General features: G+C 42.6%; 1 non-coding gene across 1 annotated transcript; it reads left to right on the top strand.

Annotated features, from left to right (window-relative positions):
* Positions 1–3,155: 3,155 nt before the first annotated feature.
* On the top strand, positions 3,156–15,515 carry LOC137413094 (uncharacterized). Its single transcript, XR_013622993.1, has 3 exons — positions 3,156–3,363; positions 3,746–3,988; positions 15,414–15,515. It is a non-coding gene; the product is annotated as an uncharacterized LOC137413094 (transcript).
* Positions 15,516–15,785: the final 270 nt, after the last annotated feature.

The raw sequence follows: 15,785 nt of genomic DNA, 5'->3' as shown, positions 1-15,785 counted from the left end.
CAATTCAATAAAGACTACAATAGCTAAACGGATTGTTAATTCAAGTCGTTGGTTCTTCTTCTTCGGCCGGTCCTCTCTCAGCGCTGTTCACAGGGTTCCGTTCCGTTCCGTAGGTCAGAGCTTCTGGTGACAAGTCTCCTGACTCATAGTTTGCTCTGGTTTATATGGGCCTTGTCGCGCTAATCCCTTCTCCGCTAATGCCCCGAGGTCATGCATGCTCGCCCCACTGGCACCAGCTTGCTCCCCTCCTGCTGCGAGTTCCATTTACCAAACAATAGGGGGGTGCTCCAGCCTGGGGCTGTGACCAGGTGGACAAGAGATTACCATGTTCGTGCACATTCTTGGCATTCATTTACGAAATCGTCTATCTGCTTCGTTACCAGTCTTAATCAATGAGTTACCAGTGCCAATCAATAAGTTACACTGAGTTACACTTCCACAGCGCATCTGTTCGTTTGGCGAATGTGTTAGTTTGGCGCATGTGTTAGTTTGGCGCATGTGTTATTTTGGCGAATGTGTTGGCTTGGCGTATGTGTTAGTTTGGCGGATGTGTTGGTTTGGCACATGTTAGTTTGGTGAATGTGTTGGTTTGGCAAATGTGTTGGTTTGGCGGATGTTTTGGTTTGGCACATGTGTTAGTTTCGCGGATTTGTTAATTTGGCAGATGTGTTGGTTTGGCGCAAGTGTTAGCTTTGCGCATGTGTTATTTTGGCGAATGTGTTGGCTTGGCGCATGTGTTAGCTTGGCGAATGTGTTGGTTTGGCGCATGTGTTGGTTTGGCGAATGTGTTGGTTTGGCGAATGTGTTGGTTTGGCGCATATGTTAGTTTGGCGGTTATGTTGGTTTGGCACATGCGTTAGTTTGGCGAATGTGTCGGCTTGGCGCATGTGTTAGTTTGGCGAATGTGTTGGTTTGGCGCATGTGTTGGTTTGGCATGTGTGTTGGTTTGGCACACGCGTTAGTTTGGCAGATGTGTTGGTTTGGCACATGCCTTAGTTTGGTGAATATGTTGGTTTTGCAAATGTGTTGGTTTGGCGAATGTGTTGGTTTGGCCAATGTGTTAGTTTGGCGGGTGTGTTGGTTTGGCATGTGTGTTGGTTTGGCACATGTGTTAGTTTGGCAGATGTTTTGGTTTGGCACATGCGTTAGTTTGGTGAATGTGTTGGTTTGGCAAATGTGTTAGTTTGGCGAATGGGTTGGTTTGGCGCTTGTGTTAGTTTGGCGCATGTGTTGGTTTGGCGCATGTGTTAGCATGAGCAGTCAGCTGTGGTGCCATTTGAAGTGAGGGGAAAGATAGAGGGGCAGCCTGCACCAGAGAAAGACTTGGCAAGGCACCACCAGGTCTTTGAAGAAGGAGGCAAGTTGTAGATTTCAGCCTTATTGTTGTCTCGATGTTGTTTTCTGACTTTCCTCATCGTGGACACACTTATTCCGGGCTTTGTGGAATGATCCCCGGTTGCCTTTGGTTGGATTTTCCTTCCAGGAAGAGAAGACACGTTGTTTCAAGGCAACTGCTTCACCACAGGATTCTGTTTTCCAGAGAGGATGGCTATGATAAATGCAGACGAGATGGTGTACATCTGTACATAAGGGAAAGCAAAAGGATTCCCAGGCAGTATTAATGTTCGGAGAGGTGGAAATGAATGACCAGTCTTGACATAAGAGGGTATTTCAGTCCCTGCCAGTTATCTTGAGTGAACTGCAAAAGACTCTACGGTGCTGAGGGTGCTCTCTGACAATAGTGAGACAGACGTTGCCTCTCACAACCACATGATCAGACGAACCAATTGGACTACAAGAATAACAAGAGACATTAGTAAAAAAAAAAAAATTATGAACAGATTCAGACAGGAAGACGTACCATTGGGAGAAATTCGGGTTGGGAAATTCACTGATTGGGTGAGGCCCATGGAGGAGGCACAGAAGTCCTTTGCTGCAATACCATGGCTGATTGAAGGGGTAACAACACCCGGCCATTTGGCATGGTGAGAGTTTAAATCAGTTTTACATATACGGACAGTAGCTACATATGAAGCAATGAACTTTATTTGGCCAGCTCAATACGCAGAAGACTCCACTTTTGGAACTTCTTTGGGATTAACTTGACACAAAAGTGAGACAAATCATCCAAAACAAGAATGAGCAATCAGAGATTGCAGACCATCACCAGGATGTTTTCAGTGGTTTTTAAGGCTTTTGTGTTAAAACAAATATGGCGGCCAAACCACGTGACCGATGACCTCATCATTATTTTTTTTCTCCACCAATTTATCCCTAGATTATGCTCAAAAAATTTCATCTTGACAGGATGACGTTTTGTACTCGTCGAATTATGACGTCATAATGGAGGCACCTATGACATCATCATTAACATATTTTATTCCCCATGGAGAGTTCTTTACAATGAGCCATGTCTCAATTTTTTTTCTATTCAGCGCTTTCAGAGATATGGAGGTGCAAAGTTTTTCAGTTTTTCCAAGATGGCGGCCACACCACGTGAGCTATGACGTCATAATTATCATTAAAAAAAATTATACAGGTGGAGTTTACACCTATGGTGAAAATTTCCTGTCAATCGGACCAACAGTTGCAGAGAAAATCATATTTATTCTGTGCGGACAAATAAACAGACAGACAGACAGACAGACAAACGGACTCGAATGCAATACCCTCTCCTCAGGCGAGGTTAACAAGGACATATGGACAAACGGAGATTTATGTAAATAATGAATGAATATTTTGATTGGCCTTTCTCATCATTTATTTGTATGTTTTGGAAAATAATAGTTCAGGTTAGCTTCGAGTTATACTCTCTCCTCTTTGAGCTGTCTGGCCTGGGTTCGAACCTCGACCTAGCATTTTGTACACAGGGCGGGGCATCTATTTGTGTGCCATCCCTCTGATGGACGTTAAATTGGGCGGGGCATTTGCTAGCGTTAGTTAGTGGACACTAAAGCATAACGGTCCAACGGCGTCCTTCGCAAAACGTAGGCGAGTTATTCCCGGCACCCTGAATTTTTTTTTACAAATTCCTTTCACCTACAGTCGAAAGTCATCAGACATGGCGAGCCGGTTCGTGAAAGACTTGGATCAAAAACGTTCCCCGGCCAATCCCACAAAGAGGTGGGAATAACTGGAGTCGCTAAAGTAGTAGTAGTAGTAGTAGTAGTAGTAGTAGTAGTAGTAGTAGTAGTAGTAGTAGTAGTAGTAGTAGTAGTAGTAGTAGTAGTAGTAGTAGTAGTAGTAGTAGCAGCAGCAGCACATCTTTAATATACAGTATATATATCATTTCTGGCTCACTGGATATATCAAAATCGATGATATATATATTGGAAAGTACAAAACGGCGATTCTTGCACTATTGTGAGTATCTCGTTCGTACAAGTTTTTGAATGTCCGATGTATATCAATATTCCATGAAATTCGGTGACAACTTTAAAAATAACTACTGTTGGAATTTGTATTTAACAATGAATTCCTATAATGCCAAGGCGATGCTTGTTGGGTTTATTCACATTTGTAAGGAGCCGTTGACAGTGTAACCGATTTCCTAGAAATCAGAATTATGTTATTTCCCATTGGTGTGAAACATCAACGATATATAGATATATAAGATTATATATATTTGCGTCGCAGTTTCAAACTTTATAAACGGTTTTCAGTTTAAACACTACGTGGACCTGCAGTGACAGATCACGTGAGAATGTATTATTGTCTATTGACCTGTAACATGACATTAATCCAGGTACCGATAGTCTCCTGATCCTAATCTGAATCCATGAGAGAAGGGTGGAGGTGGAACTGGAGATGGTGGATAAAAAAGAGGTGAAATCAGTGAAGAAGGGAGAAAGGGATGTGGATGGAGAGAAAGACGGAGTTTTCCTGTAGACATTAAACAACGGATTCAAGATGCATATTCACTTCTCTACAGTTCAACGGATATTCCTATCAGGCTTCTCCTGGCTCTACTTGCTTCCCTTCACCTTGGGTGAGTATTATTGCTTCCATATATATTTCACCTTCCTTTCCTCTTCCCAGTATTGTATGCTCCATTTTTCTGCTCTTCCATGAGCCTATATGTATTTGTCTACAAAAAGTAGGGGAACAGAAAACATTCAAACAATATGGGAATTCATTCGCAATCGGTGCAGCGAATGAGATACTACTATTCACAACAGGCCACTACACGCTGACGTGTTATTTTTCAATATATAAATATAAAATTTATTTATTACTTGCAAAATCGATGATTTTTTTCAAGTACATTGGTTGGTCTTGTACGTTACTCTGTTTGTCAATCATCTACAGGTCATAATTTTAAACCGATTTTCACAAAACTTCACCAGATGGTATGGAGTTGGTTCTAAGGAAGAAGCCTATTGATTTTGAGGTCAAAGGTCATCTTGAGGTCAAATTTCTTTTTAAAAGGTGTCATTTTTCATCCGATTGACTTGAAAATTGAACACCATTTGCTTATTGAGTCACGAAATTGGGAAGCCAACTATTTTTAAGGTCAAAAGGTCAAAGGTCAACTCAAGGTCAAACTTCTAAAATCATCAATTTTCATCCGATTGACCTGAGCATTGATTAAGAACGTTAATTTTAATCTTGATGAAATGGATAAGTTGATGTATCCATGGCAACTATTTTTTGAGGGGGGTTGGGTGGATTTTGCAAGTATCGTGCTCTGCATGACGTTTTTCTTGTTTTTATTTATCTACTCTTTTTACAGGTTTGGAAAGACCAAATAATCACTGCTCTCATTTTCCAAAAAAACCACTCAATTCCTAGAATATTTTGAATGAAACTCATAAGAGTATATCGATCCGATATCCATACTCTGTTACATACTCTGCTACAGGGTCTTGGTTCTGATATCCATACTCTGTTACATGGTGTTTGTTCTGCCAAAGCAGTTTCTTGGCAAGAGCCATACTATGTAGTTCGCCATTCCTCTCCCAGCAGTAGTTAGGGCTGTAATTTGTAATTTGTTCCTGGTGCCGGCAATCCCTCGCATACTCTTCACGAAGGACTCCGTGGGATGTTTAAAGTCCACCAACTAATGCCAGCAGACGGGAGTTTCATGTCCATTCGAGTAAGCACACGCATTGATGAGTCATCCTGCATGTGAAAGAACTGGATGACAGTTTGTAGCTGGGTTGGGATTCAAACTCAGACTCGACAGCTCAGAGGTGAGTGTGCATATCTCAAGGGCGTATGCCATCCTGTTAGCCCTAAGAGTACAGTATAGTGTTGTGGGAATGCCTCATAGGGGGTAACTTTGCATAGTATAGTGGTAATTATTTCCCATATTGCATGTTTTTGTGTAAGTGTGAGGTAATTTAATTGTGATATAGAATATGCGTCATTTTGTTTTAAGTGAAAAAAGCGATCATCTTACCTTCACTAATGTGTGTGTCTAAAACCGCCATCCCTTCATACCCTTTTAATGTTCCTACCCTTGTAATCTCTCCTAAATGTGTTTTTGAAGCATCCGAAAGGCAGTTATGTGCTAGTTTATGCGGGAGAACCATCATGACGCAACACCAGTCAAAAGCACTGAGTGACAGGTCGAGAAGGGGGAATGCCCCACCCACAAACTGTGTACGAGTCAATAGTGGCTGAGCAGGGAGGAGCTAGTGACATCGCAGCTTTGTTGTGGGTGCACGGATATAAATAGATAAATAGCGCTGATGTGACCAGCAGGGTGTGAGGAGCATACAGCTTATATGGGAAGCTAGACACAATATACAACGGGTGCTTCCTCAAAATGATGCAGTTCCAGCCATGGCTTCCCCCACCGCCATAGCAGGCCACGCCCCCACCTCTCCTCTCAAGCCAGGCTCAGTCAGCAGCACAAACGGTTTTCCCGCCAGGAAATATCTCCACTTAAGCCTTCATGTGTCCTGCAGCCCGAATAATTGTCTTGTCATTTCTTCTGGTCTTTATTCCTGTGGTATGCGTGAGGCCTTAAGAACTTTGGTAATTAAGGACGTTCTGTTTGTTCATTGAGTCGTGGGTGCATATGTGTGTAGATGGTTAATTAGGGGACCCGGCCATTATTCTGGCTGGTATCCTATTGATTTTTGGTCAGATTATTATTAGCTTATCTGGAATTGGAAATCCAGATAAGGTATTGTCATCGTGCACATCCGTCATCATGCAAAACGTCCATCTGTCCGTCTGTCGCCTATTTTGACTTTTCCAGCCAAACTAACTGCTTGGCTGATCCAGCTAAAATTTAATTATGATGTCATAAATCACATGGTATGGCAGCCATATTGGATTGAAAAAAAAAGCTTTTAAAATCTTCTTCTGCCAAACCGCTTTAGAGATCGATGCGATACTTCATACAACTGATCTGATTACCCTTGAGATATATATATATATACAGTATATATATATATATATATATATATATATATATATATATATATATATATATATATAGTACTAGTAGAAGTACCTGGCGTTGCCGGGTGGGGGATGGGGAGGAGGAGGGAGAGGGGAGGCGGGGGAAGGAGAATGCATGTGATTGTTTTGTATTTATTTATGCAAATGTGTACTTGTATATAACTGTCATTAATTTTAAAAGGCTGAGGCAATATCGAGCGTTTTTTTTTTGTTTGTTAACTCTAAAAAACCGATTTTTTTTTCAATTTTTTTTTCTTCCGAAAACACTCCCAGGCACTCACTGATGAACCTCTGAAAGTTTGACGAAGATCCGTTCAGCCTACTCTGAGAAAAGTCGTGACAGACAGACAGACATCTCTCTTATATAGTAGACTAGCCAAAGGCACCCGGCGTTGCCCGGGTTCTTTTTGAATGAATTTACTACTATAATTCAGCTTTTACTCGCAGACAATATAAGATTGACTACAATAATTCAGCTCAGCTTTTAATTATGAAATGGGACCAGCCCGGACGAGGCGGCCTAGACCGTCCTCACCACCTAGCCTATAACCTTCACGGGGGCCGCCCCGACAGTTTTGGTTCTTTTTGAATGAATTTACTACTATGATTCAGCTTTTACTCGCGGCCATAGAAGATTGACTACTATAATTCAGCTCAGCTTTTAATTGCAAAATGGGCCTAGCACGGCCGAGGTGGCCTATAACCTTCCCGGGGCCTGTCCCGACATTTTTTGTTTCAGAGGTGTTACGTGCTCCTCCCCAACCCACTGGTCACGGTGTACCTCCAAGCCCCGAGAGGAGTCACAGCAGAAAAATGTGTTATTCTGTATGTCAAAGATCAATGGTGAAGCCACACCAATTGTTACCAACAAACAAATATTGTATTAAGATCACACAAGAATAACAGCACAACAATTATAGTAATCAAAAGTACAATCAATATATATCCTATGATGGTACCATCAGTTTCGAAACATATAACTCACTGTGCTCCAAGTGAGTGAACCAAGAACATTCCCAATGTCTCTTTCCCTGCTTCAAACCAAAGTTGATTCCGGTTTCAAGCCGAAGTCGATCCCCTCCAGCGATCGTCAGAACGATGCCTAATCGAGACCAGAATCCCGTTCGGATGACGGTCACAGCCACACGGCCAAAGCTGCACCAAGGCGCCCTCAAGGTGACTGGGAAATCCAAAGGCGCCCTCCAGGCGACTGGGACTGGGACTGGGAAATCACACCCTCGGGTATGGACGTTTCACAGCTCACAGTCGGCGAACCTCAGATTTACCTTCAAAATCCGCATTGCACACACACACACCAGATAAATGTCTGAATGCGGTGAGAACGGCTGAAGCGAAGCAAAGAAACCTTGCTCGACGCACAAAGCGCGCGAGTCAACATGGCCGACGGCCCGTACTCGAGACGTAACAGCACGACGAGGATTCTCTTCGGAATCATTCGCAAAACCTGACACGCAGGTGAATCTGTCACAGCAATAACAACTCTGTTGCAGGAATCCCTTTCCTGGGAAACCCAAAGTTCACTCGTGACTCTTGCTCGCCAATGTTCGCTCCAGACCGCAAAGCAACTATGCTTCTTGTCCGACTCCACTCGCTCCACCTTCTTTTTCCTCTTCCTCTTCTTCATCGTCGTCCGGTTCCCGATCCGGTTTCCGATTTCTTTTAACACTAACTTTTTCACCTTTTGAAAACAGTTCATACACAATAAACCTTTTGAAAACAATAATAGTACATGGAATCAAAAATGTTTACAGTGGATGAAAACCACAACAACGGAAGTGACGAATCCGTAACACTTGCCCCCCTCAGGAAAGAAAGTTTGAACATAGTGAAAACTTTCTTTGCAGGCAAAAACTCTTTTAACAAACAAAAGTAAAACTCACAACCAAATCACCAATTCCCGTGAGCAACGATAATCAATATTTCCCAAAATAAAGCAACAAAACTTCCAAACAACCTGCAGAAATTTCCAAAGTTAGTTCACTCTGGACAAAGCATCAGCAACGACATTGTCCCTGCCCTTTACATGCTCAATTTCCAAGTTGAACCCCTGCAAAGCCAAACTCCATCTCATCAACCTCTGGTTTTTATTTTTCATTTTTTGAATGAAGGTTAAGGGGTTGTGATCAGTGAATCCAAAGCAAAACAAATCTATAGCACTTTTTGAAGGAGGCCGAGCTGAGAGCCAGGTTTCATGGTGGTTGGGTGGTGAGGCCTGGAAGTATTCACTACATGGACGCCTTTAGGAACGTGGAGTTCACGGTTAATCAGTGTAGGAATCTTGGCTCGGCTGCTCCTGAGCACTCAGTGCTTCCAACTCTTCTCTTGATCATAAAAATCATAATCACAGTTGAAGAGTCGGGTGCTGTAGTCACGTGAGTAGCGGTCCCCATCTCGGCTACCACCGTAATAGTCATCCCGTCCAGAGTTGCCAAAACTGCACTGCTGCTGCTGGGAGCCTCCGTAGTAATCACGACTGCGTCTGCCACCAAACCTACTACTCCCACCCCGGGAGCCATAGCCACCCCTTGAAACTACCTCCACGTTTTCCTCCTCTGTAGTCCCCTCGACGCCCATGGCCTGCCTTCTCTACTGTTATGGTCCGACCATCCAAATCCTTGCCATTCAAATCCTTTTCTGCATCTTTGGCGTCCTTTGTGTTTTCAAACGTGACAAACCCAATCCCTCTCGACTGTTGCGTCTCCCTGTCTTTTATCAGAATGCACTTCCAAGAGTGGTCCATATTTGCCAAAGATAGAGTCCAGAACATCTTCACTTGTGTCAAAGTTCAATCCACCTACAAAGAGCTTGCCAACATTGCCTCCATTCATGACTCGTGTGTGCTGACACTTAGTTTCAGGATATTTGACAAGACGTGCCTGTGCAAAGCGTGACGTCCGTACCTTCTCCTTTTCTTCAGAGCGTTTCCTACCCATAGCACGAGTCGCAGCACAGGATGGAAAGATACCCGGAATCTCCTGCTCTAACTGTGTGGTGTTATTTTCCATACTAGGCTTTTCAACAAACATCGGATTACCAGAAACTCGACCACCGGCCAAATCATTCCCGATAATAAAAGAGATTCCTTCTACAGGAAGAGTGGCTTGTAAACCTACGGTGACCGGTCCTGACACCAAATCAGACTTCAAATGGATGACATGAAGTGGAGCTTTAACATAGCCACCAACCCCCTGTAAAAGAACACTAACACCAGTTGCCGTCTTCTCTGACAATGGCAAAATGCCTTCAAGCATCAAAGATTGATGTGCTCCTGTGTCCCTCAATACCCTAACAGGTCTCTGGTTCGTTAAGTCCCCATCCAGTGACACAAACCCCTCTGAAATAAAAGGTTTGTAACCCTCTTGAACAAGGTCGTTCTGTGATGCTGTAACTTTGGCATGGGAACCTTCACAAGACACTGTCCTCCAAGGACGATTTCTCGCATTGGCCAACGCATTCGGAGTTGTACTAGTCTGACTCCGCTCCTGATTTTTCCTTTTCAGGGCATAACATTGGGACATCAAATGCCAAGATTTCTTGCAAAAAGCGCAAGTAGGCCCGGAGGAAAAACTCGTGGTCTGCCTCGAGCCCCCCCCTCCCCCCCCGGAAGATAAGTCTGTCTTGGAACTGTAGTCTTCTGATCCCTAAAAGTCGCGGTATCAGATTTGTCCTCATAGTCATCTCGAGGCCGCCTCCATGAATATTTGTTCTCCGAACCTGATTTACCATAACTCCCCTGGCTAACTCTAGGCGGGAAGTTAGGATTGTGGAACCCCATCCTGTGTGTGAAGGCATAGTCATCTGCCACGGTGGCTGCCTCATACAACTCTGGTACTTTCTTTTCATCCAGATGTACTTTAATGTCCGCGTGGACACACTGTTTGAATTCCTCCACCAAGATCAATTGTTGCAACAGTTTGAAGTCTTTCCCATTCCCCTTCGAATCACACCACCGATAAAAGATGGTTTCCTTCATTCTGGCAAACTCCACATGGGTCCCACTCTCCCTCTTCCTGGCATTCCTGAATTTTTGCCGGTAAGCTTCAGGGACCAATTCATAGGCTTTGAGAATGGTTTTCTTCACTATCTCATAATCTGCACATTGGTCAATCGGTTAGGCCAAATAGATATCCTGAGCTTTACCCACCAAAACACTTTGCACTAACATAGTCCAGGACCCCACAGGCCATTTTAGCATTTGAGCCACTTTCTCAAAGTGTAAAAAAAATCTTGGCTACCTCTTTTTCATTGAAGGGTGGAACCAGCCTCACATGCCTACCAACATCCCAAGTGTTCTGACAAGTTGTCAAACTAGCCGGCATGGATACTACTTCTCTCCGTTCTCCCATTAATTCTAGCTCCTTGAGTTTAAGTTCCTTCTGATACTCCATATCACGTTCCTTTAACTCCCTTTCGGCTCTCCTTTCCTCTGCTCTTTCCCCTGCTCTTCTTTCTTCGAGTTCCCTTTCAGTTCTCCTTTCCTCTGTTCTTCTTTCCTCGAGTTCTCATTCCTGTTCTACTCTTCTTTCCTCGAGTTCTCTTTCAGCTCTCCTTTCCTCTGCTCTTCTCTCCTCGGCTTTCCATTCCAACTCTTTTAACCTTTCCTGGCTCTGCAGTTGCATCTCCATTTTCCAGAGCTCCACATTTTCTTTTTCCTCGGGTAACCAATCCAAGGCTACCTCTGTCCATGTTCCTTGTCCCACCAGAGATTCTACCACCAATGTCTGCATCTCTGCTTTCTTCATATGAGCTCGGACCTCCAAGTTAAAATGTTTGGCCAATATCAAGAGTTCCGATCTTTTTAACGCTTGTAACTGTGCCTCATTAGGGGACGCCGCAAACTTTTCTGCATCAAACACCATGGTGACTATTAGTTAGCACCTGTTAACCTTCACACAAAAATTTTCAAATTTTTTGAAAAATTTGGGAATGTTAGAAAAATTCCAAATTTGGGAATTTTGGGAATGTTAGGGAATTCTATCCTGGACGAATTTTAGGAATTTTGTCAGCAAAGACGAGCCCCCAATTTCAATTTGGGCCAATTTTGGACGAGCCCCCAATTTCTGTTATGTGCTCCTCCCCAACCCCCTGGTCACGGTGTACCTCCGAGCCCCGAGAGGAGTGACGGCAGAAGAATGTGTTATTCTGTATGTCAAAGATCAATGGTGAAGCCACACCAATTGTTACCAACAAACAAATATTGTATTAAGATCACACAAGAATAACAGTACAACAATAATAGTAATCAAAAGTACAATCAATATATATCCTATGATGGTACCATCAGTTTTGTAACATATAACTCACTGTGCTCCAAGTGAGTGAACCAAGAACATTCCCAATGTCGCTTTCTCTGCTTCAAACCAAAGTTGATTCTGGTTTCAAGCCGAAGTCGATCCCCTCCAGCGATCGTCAGAACGATGTCTAATCGAGACCAGAATCCCGTTTGGATGACGGTCCAAGCCACACGGCCAAAGATGCACCAAGGCGCCCTCAAGGCGACTGGGAAATCCAAAGGCGCCCACCAGGCGACTGGGACTGGGACTGGGAAATCACACCCTCAGGTATAGACGTTTCACGGCTCACAGTCGGCGAACCTCAGATTTACCTTCAAAATCCGCGTTGCACACACACACACCAGATAAACGTCTGAATGCGGTGAGAACGGCTGAAGCGAAGCAAAGAAACCTTGCTCGACGCACAAAGCGCGCGAGTCAAAATGGCCGACGGCCCGTACTCGAGACGTAACGGCACGACGAGGATTCTCTTGTGAATCATTCGCAAAACCTGACACGCAGGTAAATCTGTCACAGCGATAACAACTCTGTCGCATGAATCCCTTTCCTGGGAAACCCAAAGTTCACTCGTGACTCTTGCTCGCCAATGTTCGCTCCAGACCGCAAAGCAACTATGCTTCTTGTCCGACTCCACTCGCTCCGCCTTCTTTTTCCTCTTCCTCTTCTTCGTCGTCGTCCGTTTTCCGATCCGGTTTCCGGTTTCTTTTAACACTAACTTTTTCACCTTTTGAAAACAGTTCATACACAATAAACCTTTTGAAAACAATAATAGTGCATGGAATCAGAAATGTTTACAGTGGATGAAAACCACAACAACGGAAGTGACGAATCCGTAACAGAGGTTTCTTCCTTTCTTTCACTGTTCAGGAGATTCGCGTGTGCAGACAAACAAACAAACAAAAACTTTCTTTTATATATATATATAATATATATATATATATATATATATATATATATATATATATATATATATATATATATATAATATATATATATATATATATATATATATATATATATATGATAACGATGATATCATCAGTCACAGATTTGGCAGCCATATTGGATTTTAGGTAAAACTTGTAAAAAACATCTTCTCTGCAACTGCCAAACCTATGAACACAAAACTGTATGCATGTCATCAACTAGCCATGTCATCAACACAGGGTGTGGCAGCTATATTGGTTCGATGGAAAATCTTCTTTTTTTTTAACTTTCTCGGAAACTGCTTCACCTATCGATGCCAAACGTTACACAAATGATCCACTATTGTTGGGGCATATAATTTGATAACAATGGCATCATCTTTACAGTGGTGTGGCAGCCGTATTGAATAGAAAAACCAACCTTATCTGATCAATACTAAACTTCATAAATGTGATTGACTACCCAGTCTGACGTCTGAGTTGGATTGTAAAATTATGATTTCACAAGTCACGTGGTTGGACAACCATATCACTTTGAAAAAATAATCTTCTAAAAATCTTCCCCAAAACAACTTAACCAATCGATGCGAAACCTTAAACATATGATCAACTACCCATGCTAAATAAGGTTTGATAACTAAAACATAGGTCACGCAGTTTGGCAGCCATATTGGATTTTTGCTGAAACCTATAAAAACCTCCTCTCATCCCGCCCAACCAATTGTTGCAAAACTTTAAGTATGACATTAACTACCCAAGTGGACAAAAGTTTGGTAATTAAAACGTTATCAGACATGTGCTTTTGCAGCCATATTAGATTGAAGGAAAACTTTAGAACATATTTTTATCTGCCAGATTGAGTCACTGATGATGTCATCATTATCAAACTATGTTCCCTATGGGGAGTCAATGACATGTAAAATTTAGTTTATTTTCATTGAGCCATTTCAGAGCTAACAAATGTTAAAGTTTTCCTTCAATACAATATGGCTGCCATACCACGTGATGGATGACGTCATTATCATACTATATATCCCAAGCGGAGTCAATCATGTATGTAAAATATCACATCAATAGGTTAAGCGGTTTCAGAGAAATTATTTATTTTTAATATTTAACCTTGAAACCAATATGGCTGCCACACTACGGGACCGATGACATTTTAGTTTTTATCCCCATCGATGGCATACTTAATGTTTTGCATCGATAGGTTAAGTGCAGAGCAGCTTGGACCCGCCATCACTGCTCACAGTTATAAATTGAGCATCTAGTTAGTATTGCAATTCTTCTTCATTTGTATTCCCGCCATTTCTCTTCAAATACATTCTAAAACCACTTGGTCTCCGGGTGATTTGAGTGTCTCTTATCGCGAGTTTTAGTTATACACGTCCATTATAGGACAGATTGTGTTTGGGTGGCGCCCAGTACAAGACAGTGCCTGTGCCTGGCGACTCCACTTGGTCGCCATTCAAGAACTGGCGCATGGTACCAATCAGCATGATGCATCAATTACATTGGTTACATTGGAGTATGGTATTGTGGCAGACAGGCCCGTAATCTGACTCGGAACAATCAAATCAGCTGGCCGGCTTGACCGCTTTGACGCGGTTTGTCAGTATTCGGACAGGGAAACTGGATGCACGCGATGGATGCCACAATATAATAAGAAAATAGCAGAGGGGAAAATATCAAAGGTTAAAAAAATAATTCATAATGATAGGTTTGGAAAACAATATTGTGAAAAGGTTTCAGGAGTCCAGGAGACCTGCTATGCTGGAAGATGTAGACAATATGCCATTCAGCTAGAAGCCCATACCAACCACATAACATTTAATTGGTCGGTGTGCATCTTCTTTTCTAAGTCATGTTACATGATTATATTTGATACAATAATTCGCGTCCGTCAGTTCTACCAGTAATTACAATTTGTGGTGTGCAATTGCCTTGGCTGGCCTCCAAAGATATGGGCCAAACTCGAGTTCTCCTTATCGAAGTCTTTTTTCGGGGCTGCTCCAATCAATACGATCTCAGACAATAACAATAAACATTACTTGTAAACATATTCTAGGAAATTTCCATCCAACCTTTCCAATGAGCTGTTCATGCTCGTATTTAATCTTCGTTTTGTGTGAGTCAAGCACACGGTTATTATTTTCAAATAGCAATGGTCCCAGTGCGTATCGGTACCCCCTAGTAAGTATTATGTGTGTATACCCTCACCAAGTAGGAAACTAGAATTGAATATGCTAAACACTCTCCCCACCTGTTTCTACTTAAATCTTTGTACTTGCTTTCTGACCTTAACATTCTCATTGGAAGCTTTGGTATATAGTCTTGCTGTTCCCACAATATGTAGTTTTCTGTAGATGTGAAAGATCCAATGGAATTATATTCTTGAAAAATCCCTACTATATCACATGTTCGTTTAAATTCTGCAATTCAGCAGTCATGCTTTTCCGTTTTGCTTCCTAAAATGCTGATGACGTATTTGAGCCTCGATTTTGAGTCTATTCAGCTCGTCCGTGACACCATGTCTGAGAGCTACACACGTAAGGGGAGCTCATGCCAATGTCACAGCTGACCGAATGACGGTAGAACTCAGATAACGGTCTTTTGGGTGGTATAAGAGACGTTTTTTTTTTCACTGTAAGCCAACATGCAATTCAATGGACAAAGTTGGCAGCATGATGGGCAATGTCCCACTTATCTCTATTGTCCCTACTACCTCATATTTTAATGATTCGTATTGTTCTCTCAGCTCTTGTGCAGGTGAATGTGGAGATCGGAGGAGACGTCACGTTGCCCTGCTCTCAACCTTCGTCGCAAAATCACTTGATGCCCTTTGAACTCGTCACGTGGTTTTCAACGCCAGCACAAGTGCGGAAAGTGGTTTAGCAATACTAACACAAGTGTCGAAATTGGTTTTGCAACACAAGCACAAGTGCAAAAAGTCGCATTCAGTGCTAGCACAAGTGCGAAAAGTGGTTTTGCAACACCAAAACAAGTGTAAAAAGTGGTTTTCAACGCCAACACAAGTGTGAAAAGTGGTTTTGCAACACAAGCACAAGTGCAAAAAGTCGTTTTCAATGCTAGCACAAGTGCGAAAAGTGGTTTTGCAACACCAACACAA

This window comes from Myxine glutinosa, chromosome 4, assembly GCF_964187855.1.
Source record: "Myxine glutinosa chromosome 4, kmMyxGlut1.1, whole genome shotgun sequence".
NCBI lineage: Eukaryota > Metazoa > Chordata > Myxini > Myxiniformes > Myxinidae > Myxine > Myxine glutinosa.
The sequence above is the reverse complement of the archived record's forward strand: the minus strand, read 5'-3'. Positions and strand labels throughout refer to the sequence as shown.